Source organism: Chiloscyllium punctatum, chromosome 8 (assembly GCF_047496795.1).
Source record: "Chiloscyllium punctatum isolate Juve2018m chromosome 8, sChiPun1.3, whole genome shotgun sequence".
Classification (NCBI taxonomy): Eukaryota; Metazoa; Chordata; class Chondrichthyes; order Orectolobiformes; family Hemiscylliidae; genus Chiloscyllium; species Chiloscyllium punctatum.
In genome coordinates, this window is record NC_092746.1 from 23,120,173 (window position 1) to 23,130,892 (window position 10,720).

The window sequence follows — 10,720 nt, forward strand, 5'->3', positions numbered from 1 at the left end:
ATCCTATACAACTACAACATGACCTCCCTGCTTTTAAACTCAATCCCTTTAGCAATGAAGGACAAAATTCTATTTGCATTTCTAATTACCTGTTGTACCTGCTGACCAACCTTCTGGGATTCATGCACAAGGACACCCAGATCCCTCTGCATAGCAGCATGCTGAAACTTTTTACCATTCAAGTGATAGCTGAAAAATGTGTTGCTGGAAAAGCGCAGCAGGTCAGGCAGCATCCAAGGAGCAGGAGAATCGACGTAGGGCTTATGCCCGAAACGTCGATTCCCCTGCTCCTTGGATGCTGCCTGACCTGCTGTGCTTTTCCAGCAACACATTTTTCAGCTCTGACCTCCAGCATCTGCAGTCCTCACTTTCTCCCACCATTCAAGTAATAGTCCTTTTTACTATTATTCCTACCAAAATAGATTACTTCACTTTTATTAACACTGTATTCCATCTGCCAGACCGTTGCCCACTCAAAGTATCTATGTCCCTCTGCAAAGTTTCACAGTCCTCTGCACACTTTGCTCTGCCATTCATCTTAGTGTCATCTGCAAACCTTGACACACTACAGGTGATCCCCAACTCCAAATCATCTTTATAAATTGTGAATAATTGCAGTCCCAACACTGATTCTTGAGGCACACCACTAGTTACTGATTGCCAACCAGAATAGCTCTCATTTATCCCCACTCTTTTCTTCCTGTTCATCAACCAATCATCTATCCACATTCATACTTTACCCATAACGTCTTGTATCTTTATCTTATGCAACAGCCTCTTGTGCAGCATCTGGTCAAAGGCCTTTTGGAAATCTAGATACACCACATCTACTGGGTCCCCATTGTCCACCGTGTTTGTAATGTCTTCATAGAATTCCAAAAGGTTAGTTAAGCATGACCTGCTCTTCATGAACTCATGCTGCATCTGCCCAATGAGACAATTTCTACCTGGATGCCTTGATATTTCTTCCTTGATAATAGACTCAAGCATCTTCCCCACTACAAAAGGTTAAACTAATCAGTCTATAATTACTACCACTCTTTTCAAACAGTGGTGTCACATTTGCTGTTTTCCAATCTGTTGGGACCACTCCAAAGTCCAGTGAATTTTGGAGAAGTATCAAAAGTGCACTTGCTATTTCTCCCACAATTCCTTTTAGTACACTGAGATGCATTCCATCAGGGCCAGGAGACTTATCTATCCTCAGCTCCATTAGTTTACCCAACACTAACGTTTCCGTGATAATGAGTGTTTCCAGGTCCTCACCTACCTTTGTCTCTTCGTCAATTACTGGCATGTTATTAGTGTCCTCTACTGTGAATGCCTCAGCCATTTCATCATAATCCATGACTAAGTGCCCCTCATCTCCCAAAGGACCAACGTTTACTTTAGCCACTCTTTTTTGTTTTATATATTTATAGAAACTGTTGTTATCTGTCTTTATATTCTGTGCTCACTTTTTCTCATAATCTATCTTAATTGTCTTTATATCTATTTTTGTGGTTTTCTGTTGACTTTTAAGCTTTCCCAATCTTCTAGTTTCCTATTGATCTTGGCCACTTTGTATGCCTTCCCTATCAATTTGATCGCCTCCCTTATTTCCTTAGACACTCACGGCAGATTACCCCTTTTCTTACAATCCTTCCTTTTCACTGAGCACTTTGAAAAATTGCTTTGCAAGTTCTCCACTACCCATCAACTGTCCCACCAAAAAGTCTTTGTTTTCAGTCTACTTTAGCCAACTCCTCCCTCATCCTATTGTAGTCTCCCTTGTTTAAGCACAGGACCCTGGTATTGGATTTTATCTTCAAACTCTCCATCTGTATTCTAAATACAAACATACTGTGATCGCTCCCTCCAAGAGAATCCCTAACTATGAGGTCATTAATTGGGCATGGTGCCCAATCAGATATTGAGGCATGGAAGTTGCAAAAGCAGAGTTGGGCTGTGAACTGAAAGTCAGTGCCGGCCAGATTACACTCAAACCCAAATAACCTTTCACCCCTTCAGCATAGCACTGTCTGCAGGGTCCTTTCCCTCTCACACTCTTCCAACTTGTGGTTTCAACCTTTCAAATCTGAGAAAATGAAGTCAACCAACAGCCAAACACTGCCACCTTCAGTAGCTGACTGCCACTGCATGTAGCCTCAGTCCCATTTGTAGACCTTTTCATCTGTCCTGGTGTTGTGTCGTCATACCTGGTAGAGATCATTCCCATGACTTTCACATGGGATGACCAAAGAATGGAGTGGACAACATAAAATTGTAGCAATTGAAGCTCTAACAAGCTAAATAGCTTTCTAACCATTACTGTCAGCAATGTTCTGTCTTTGTTGCCTGCTCACCTCATACATTATCAGAAATTGGTGTAAAGATGTTGGCAACAACATTGCCAGCAAGCTGGGCTCTGTCATCACACTGTGTTTTCTATAAGCAGGGCTGGGTCGTGTCTAACTTGCAGTCATGAAATACAGCCCATAATAGTCAGCTTTATTGGTTCATAAATCATAATCCATGATCTTTCAATCATTGTCTGAATCCTTTGGTAAGATTAATTTAATTGCAATCATCCCTGTCATCATCAAATACATATTAAAAAGAAGAATAAGATGCATCTCTGACAATGCTGAGTGCTATTGTCTGGGAACATGAAGATTATTATCACCATAAGCAATATATTACATATTATATTACTATTAGACTTTATTTTTAATATTCAAAATGTCAAATGAGGAAATGAAATGTACAATTGGTTACATGATGAGTTTTCATTTCAAGTTTCTGGTGAACCTGAACCAGATGGAGGACTTTGGAAATTGCCTTTTCTAAATTCTCTGTATGAAATTACCTTGAGCAATCATTACTAATATGCTGCTCAGCAAAACTGGTGCTACTTTGAGGCCACCAGGATATTTTGAATGGGAAATTATGAAGGGATTGCTTTTTTGAGGTTACAGTTTAGGCACATCATCAGAGGATGCTTTATTTTATTTAATATTTACAGCACATGGCTCAGAAGTACTTAACTTTTAATGCTGGATCCCATACTAGAAATGGCATCTTCTGTACATTTTTAAAGATTCATTGATAAGATGTGGGCATCTTTGGCTAAACCAACCATCCATAATTGCCCTGAGGGCAGTTAAGAGCCAATCACATTACTGAGAGTCTGGTGTCACACATAGCCCAGATCAGGTAAAAGTGGCAGATTTCCTTCCTTAAAGGACATTAATGAATCGAATAGGTCTTTCTCCAACAATTGTTAAATGTTCATCATTAGACTCTTCATGCCAGCTTTATTTTAACGAATTCAAATTTCACTATCTGCTATGTTGAGATTTGAACCCAGGTCCTCAGAACATTACCTGGGTCTCTGGATTAAAAGTCCAGCAATAATACCATCAGGCCATCATCTCTCACTTTGCCCCTATATCCTTGTTCATTATTTTTATCCAAATAGTTGTCCAATGCCATCTTGAATGTCTCAATTGAACCTGCCTTCACTACACTTCCAGGCAACACATCCCATTCCCTACTTGCAGTGTGAAAAAGGTTTATCTCACATTACATTTTCTCATTTTGCAAACCACTTTAATCTGTGCCCTCACCTTCTTGTCCCTTTTACAATTTGGAAGGGTTCCTCGCAATCCAATCTGTTCAAACTGCTCGTAATTTTGAAAACCATTAACAGATCTCTTTTTAGCCGTCTTCTCTACAAAGACAACCATCCCAACTTCTTCAATCTATCCTCATAACTGAAGTTCTTCATTCCTAGAACGATTCTCGTAAATCATTTCTGCACTCTCCCCAAAGCATTCACAACCCAGCAGCGGCGCTTCAAAAGCTAGTACTTGCAAATAAACCTGTTGGACTATAACCTGGTGTTGTGTGATTTTTAACTTTGTACACCCCAGTCCAATAATGGCACCTCCACATCATGGCTATTAATAAAGTCATGGATACAGTATGCTTTAACATCTACACTTTCCACTTGTCTTGCCACCTTTATTGATCTGCATATATACACCCAGAATTTTAGAATTGTACCCTCTATTTTATATAGTCTTCCAATGTTCTTCCTATCACAATGCATCAACTCACAGTGCTCTGCATTGAATTAAACCTATTCGCCAAATCCAGCCACTTGTCAATGATCTTTTTGGATTTCCACACTATCCTCCTCACAGTTCACAATTCTTGCAAGTTTCACGTCATCTGCAAATTTTGAAATTGTGCTCTTCTTGTCAGACATGGTTACTTGGCTGGTAGAACATGGTTGTCTCAGCCCCCCCAAGAGAAATCCCAGTCTTTTCACACCACTGCCAGGACGTTTTCCTCATTGGAGCTGAGGAATCTGATGTCAGGCCCTGCCTCCACCACTGGGGCCTCTTCTGCCTTAATGAGGGGGAGGCGGGGGAGGCTGTTATTCCTGATGTACAAGAAGGGAAGGGATTGAATGATATGGCTGTTAGTGCTAGCATAAGCATTCAGTGTTCTGAGGCTAGGCAGGGCGAGTGGTGTGAGAGGTTGGCGATGGTGAACACAAGTTGAAGGAAGATGTTGAAGGCAATTGTTCAGGTACAGAGCAAGAGCCTGGATGGGAGGTGAGTGCAGTAGCAGAGACAGCTTCCTGCCTGTCTATTTTGGATTCCAGCATCTGCAGTTTTTTTGTCATTTACCCTGGCAGATCAGAGAAGGTCATTAGCCCACTTGCCACATCACTAGCCGTTCCTACACATTGTTGAGACTGCACTAATTCAAATCCTGTATCTAAACCTGTTGCCTATTTTCTAAGGATCTGTATCTCTCTGCTCCCTGCCCATTCATGTATCTGTCTGGATACATCTTAAATGATGCTATTGTACCCGCCTCTACCACCTCCACGGGCAACGCGTTCCAGGCACCCACCACCCTCTGTATAAAGAACTTCCCATGCATATCTCCATTAAACTTTTCCCCTCTCACCTTGAACTCATGATCCCTAGCCATTGAGTTCCCCACTCTGGGAAAAAGCTTCTTGCTATCCACTCTGTCTCGACCTATCTTGATTTTGGAGACCTCAATCAGGTCATCCCTCAACCTAAATTTTTCTAATGAAAATAATCCTAATCTATTCAATTTCTCTTCATAGCTAGCACTCTCCATACCACGCAACATCCAGGTGAATCTTTTCTGCACCCTCTTCAAAGCATCCACATCCTTTTGGTAATGTGGCGGCCAGAACTGTATGCAGTATTCCAAATGTGGCTGACCCAAAGTCCTATACAACTGTAACATGACCTGCCAACTCTTATACTCAATACCCCGTCCAATGAAGGAAAGCATGCCGTATGCCTTCTTGACCACTCTAAAGACCTGAGTTGCCAGTTTCAGGGTACAATGGACCTGAACACCCAGATCTCTCTGGACAGCAATTTTCCCCAGGGCTTTTCCATTTACCATACAGTTCGCTCTTGAATTGGATCTTCCAAAAGGCATCAACTCGCATTTGCTCACATTGAACTCCATTTGCCATTTCTCTGCCCAACTCTCTATTCTATCTGTATTCTGCTGTATTCTCTGAAATTCCCCTTCACTACTTGCCACTCAACCAATCTTAGCATCACCTGCAAACTTGCTAATCAGACCACCTATACCTTTTTCCAGATCATTTATGTATATCACAAACAACAGTGGTCCCAGCACCGATCCCTGTGGAACACCACTGGTCACAGGTCTCCACTTTGAGAAACTCTCTGCCACTACTACTCTCTGTCTCCTGTTGCTTAGCCAATTTTCTATCCATCTAGCTAGTATACCTAGACCCCATGCAACTTCACTTTCTCCATCAGCCTATCATGGGGAACTTTATCAAATGTCTTACTGAAGTCCACGTATATGACATCTACAGCCCTTCCCTCATCAAGCAACGTTGTCACTTCCTCAAAGAATTCTATTAAGTTGTTAAGGCATGACCTAGCCTACACAAAACCATGCTACCTATTACTGATAAGCCCATTTTCTTCCAAGTGTAAATAGATCTTATTCCTCAGTATCCTCTCTAGCAGCTTCCCTACCACTGACATCAGGCTCACTGGTCTACAAATGCCTGGATCATCCCTGCTACCCTTCTTAAACAAGGGGTAACATTAGCAATTTCCCAGTCCTCTGTGACCTCACCCATGTTCAAGGATGCTGCAAAGATATCTGTTTACACTTCCCTCAGTAACCTGGGATAGATCTCATCCAGATCTGCGGACCTGTCCAAATTAATGCCTTTTAGAATACCCAACACTTCCTCCCTCCTTATGCCGACTTGACCTCGAGTAATCAAACATCTATCCCTAACCTCAGCATCCATCATGTCCCTCTCCTCGGTGAATACCAATGCAAAGTACTCAAAAAGAATCTAAACCATTTTCTCCTTTGTCTTTGAGTGGGCCAACTCTTTCTCTAGTTATCCTCTTGCTTCTTATATGTGAATAAAAGGTTTGGGGGTTTTCCTTAACCCTGTTTGCTAAAGATATTTCATGACCCCTTGTAGCCCTCTTAATTCCTTATTTCAGATTGGTCCTACTTTCCCAATATTCTTCCAAAGCTTTGTCTGTTTTTAGTCACCTAGATCTTATGTATGCTTCCTTTTTCTTCTTAGCTAGTCTCACAATTTCACTTGCTATCCATGGTTCCCTAATCTTGCCATTTCTATCCCTCATTTTCACAGGGACATGTCTGTCTTGCACTCTAATCAACCTCTCTTTCAAAGCCTCCCACATATCAAATGTGGATTTACCTTCAAACAGCTGCTCCCAATCTACATTCCCCAGTTCCTGCTGAAGTTTGCTATAGTTGGCCTTCCCCAAGTTTGGCACTCTTCCTTTTGGGCCACTCGTGTCTTTATCCATGAGTATTCTAAAACCTATGGAATTGTGATCACTATTCCCAAAGTAATTCCTTACTGAAGCTTCAACCACCTGGCTGGGCTCATTCTCCAACACCAGGTCCAGTATGGCCCCTTCCCAAGTTGGACTATTTACATAATGCTCTATAAAACCTTCCTGGACTCTCCTTAGAAATTCTGCTCCATCTAGACCATTAAGTGAATCCCTAAGTGAAACCAATGTTGGGAAAATTAAAATCTCCTATCACCACCACCCTGTTGCTCCTATATCTATTTATATACCTCTACCTCTATCTCACACTCACTGTTGGGAAGCCTGTGGTACAACCCCAACATTGTTACCGCACCCTTCCTATTTCTGAGCTCTGCCCATATTGCCTCAGTGCTTGAGTCTTCCCTAGTGCCCTCCTTCAGCACAGCTGTGATAGCCTCTCTGACCAGTATGCAACTCCTCCACCCCTTTTACCTCCCTCTCTATTCTACCTGAAGCATCAATATCCTGGGATATTTAGTTATTAATCATGCCTTTCCCTCAACCAAGTTTCAGTAATAGCAACAACATCATACTCCCAGATACTAATCCAAACCCTAAGTTCATCTGCCTTACCTACTACACTTCTTGCCTTAAAACAAATGCATCTGAAACCACAGTCCCTTTGCGTTCATCATCTGCTCCCTACCTACTCTTTCCCTTAGTTATGCTGACTTCATTATCTAGTTCCTTACAGGTTTTAGTTACGACCTCCTTAATGTTCACTAACCTCTTTACTTGGTTCCCATCCCCAGCCGCATTAGTTTAAACCCTCCCCAACAGCGTCAGCAAAAGCACACCCAAGGACACGCTTCCGCTGCCCAAATATATCAGTTCACTCATTTTCCCAGAGTGCAATTCTGCTCCCTCCTACTCAGCTCCTTGTTCTCACCACTCCCACTGTTGCTGAAAATGGAGGCTGCTGACTCTCAAGGTAAATCCTTTTAGAGGAAAATTTGCCTTCCCAGCATCCTCCAGGTCCTCGCTCTCACAGCTCCCGCTGCTGCTGAAAATGACCATTAGAAATCTCACTAGCCTCGTAGTGAAAAACCCTCCAAAAAACCCTCTCAACAAATCACATTTAGCCATCAAAACAAAAGATTCAGCCCTATGAGTTTTATGAACTTGTTATAAAGAAGACCTAGACATTGGATGGACATTGAAGCTTTTGATATAACCCAACATGCATTATTGAAAAATATCAAACAGGAACATAGACCCAAAGAAGTCTTGCTGCATCTGTAGGGTAATAGTGGACATATCGGTAAGAAAAAGATACAAGGAGTTGCTTTTCACGTTGAGTCAAATTCCAGCCTAAGTGGTTTGCACAGACATGACTTTGACATTGTTGATCCCAGCAGTATTTCAGATTCACCTCATTTGCATGACACGTTTAAGTGGTATGATTCACATTTCCTTTTCCGCAATTTAAGGAGCTTTCTTTGCTTGATCTTTGAGGAACCACAGGAAGCTTTCCTGAGTGGTTGTAGCAGCAGTAGGGTGTCACACACTTTGAGAAAGAGGTCATATCACACTAAATGAAGCCAAAATGGGATGCTTTCTCCACTTACCTCCAACTCTACACCACCCCCCATCATTCAACACACCTCCTTGACATTGATACCCATGTCTGGCAGGTCAGCTGAATGCCAGGTCAGGGATTAGTCAGGAGTCACTTTATTGTCAATAACAACTGCACTAGAATACTTAACTTCAATGCCAGAAAAAGTTCAATGACCCTGTAAGTTGAAGCAAAATAGAGCTCCATTCCATTGCTTCAGCAAAAACACTTCACTTCTCATAACTTCTTTGAATATTTGGCTAATCTTCATAACTGCCCATTGGGAAGCACTGTGCACTTCCCTTTTCTAGCACCATCTCCCAGGAGATGCTTTAACTATATACCCTTCTGTCATATCTTTCAGTGTATGGAACCTGGCTTCCTAACCTCTATGATTGCCATCTTAATAGATGGCTTCATATTGGTGTATGTAATGAAGAAAAGGGAGCCTATAACTAGAGAGAGAAGTCTAGATTACTTAGTGTGGAAACAGGCCCTTTGGGCCCAACAAGTCCACACCGCCCCGCCGAAGCGCAACCCACCCATACCCCTACATCTACCCCTTACCTAACACTACGGGCAATTTAGCATGGCCAATTCACCTGATCTGCACATCTTTGGACCCAGAGGAAATCCATGCAGACACGGGGAGAATGTGCAAACTCCACACAGTCTGAGGCAGGAATTGAACCCGGGTCTCTGGCGCTGTGAGGCAGCAGTGCTAACCACTGTGCCACTGTGCCACCCACAGTGTGGAGGAAGGATTAGTGAACCTGTATTTAGTGATCACCTTAAAATGAAAACCTAATAGCTGTAAGCAGGAAATCAAGCTACATGATGTGATGTAGATGAATGTTGACTACCTGTACATTATAGGGTGATATATCTTTAATTTAAGAATGCTCCATTATTCTGTTTAGAAGCTTGTAAGCCTGGATATCAAAGACATCAGTAATAGCCTGGACTTTGAAACACTTTAGAACTCTCTTCTACTGGTCCTGATTTTCAACAGGTTAAAATTGAGAGATTGCTTTCTGCAACAAACGTCAGAGACCATTTTATTGCACCTTGATCTGGAAATTGATTAATGTTACTGAAGACCATAAACCCGCTTAGGAAGGACCTGAGATGAAAGACTTCAGGGCTCAGATATCATTGAAAACCCCTTAGCATGCCATACAGGTGTTGGAGTTTGTTTGGAAATCGTGAAGGATGCCTTACATCTTCATCACACTGCTCCACTCCTCATGCTAGTGGATTGAACTTTTCAGCTGCATTGCTCCACAAACAAGTCCAGGTAAATTGGACATTTCTTACCAATGGAAAACTAATAGGCAAAAGCAGCCCTACTTCTGTGTCTAAACATTCACACAGCTTCCTTCAAATGAAAGAAGTAAATAGCTTCCCATAAGGACAACTATTGTGAAGGGATACGCTCGGATGCATTATAATTAACCGTACTGTCAATGCCATTTGGCGTGTCTGGTTTATCTTGAAAAATATCTTTATTTGCCGACAGTAAGCTTCCTGCATCTGAGTTCTATGGGGACAATTTCCAACAAAAGGCACACTTTCCACATCCCTCTTGGTTCTGCTCATGCATCTACTTCTTGTTTACAATTGTACCATGACTTTGTTCTCCTCACAGCCTACCTGCACTGAACTACACTGGAGAGCTCATTACAAGGCATGGTTTTTTTTCTTCTAATTTCAACTAGTTTTGATTTCCCTTGCAACCCGAGGTACCAGCATCTCAATTCCCAGAAACCTGAAGTCACAAGTCCATGCTCAGAAACTTAATTTAGAAACTGCCTTTAGAAAATGCAGGAAGCTTTGAGATCAGAGATAGTACGCCAAAAAAAATATATAAATTAACAAGCCAGTTGTGCAGACAACAACACCCATACATTCCCCACCACAGACTTGTCCACTGGTCCCACAAACTATAGATTTCAACGTAGCAGGAAATGATTGAGGAGAAGTCACACCTTAGGGTTTTGAAGTCACATCCAGCACAACTGCACTGAGGAGAAATTAAACAATTCATTAGTTGTCTTTGATAGATCTACACCCAGAGAATTAGCTGATAATGCTGAAGTTGCCTGTACTAGCATGAAAGTTGATGAAGGCATTTAGATTTAATATTGTTATTTTGTATATCCCAGAATGATAGAGTTTATCTGCAGATCTTCCTTAAGAATGCAAGGTTCTATTCCCACATTTTTAAGCCTACAGAGCTAGCACTCCCCCA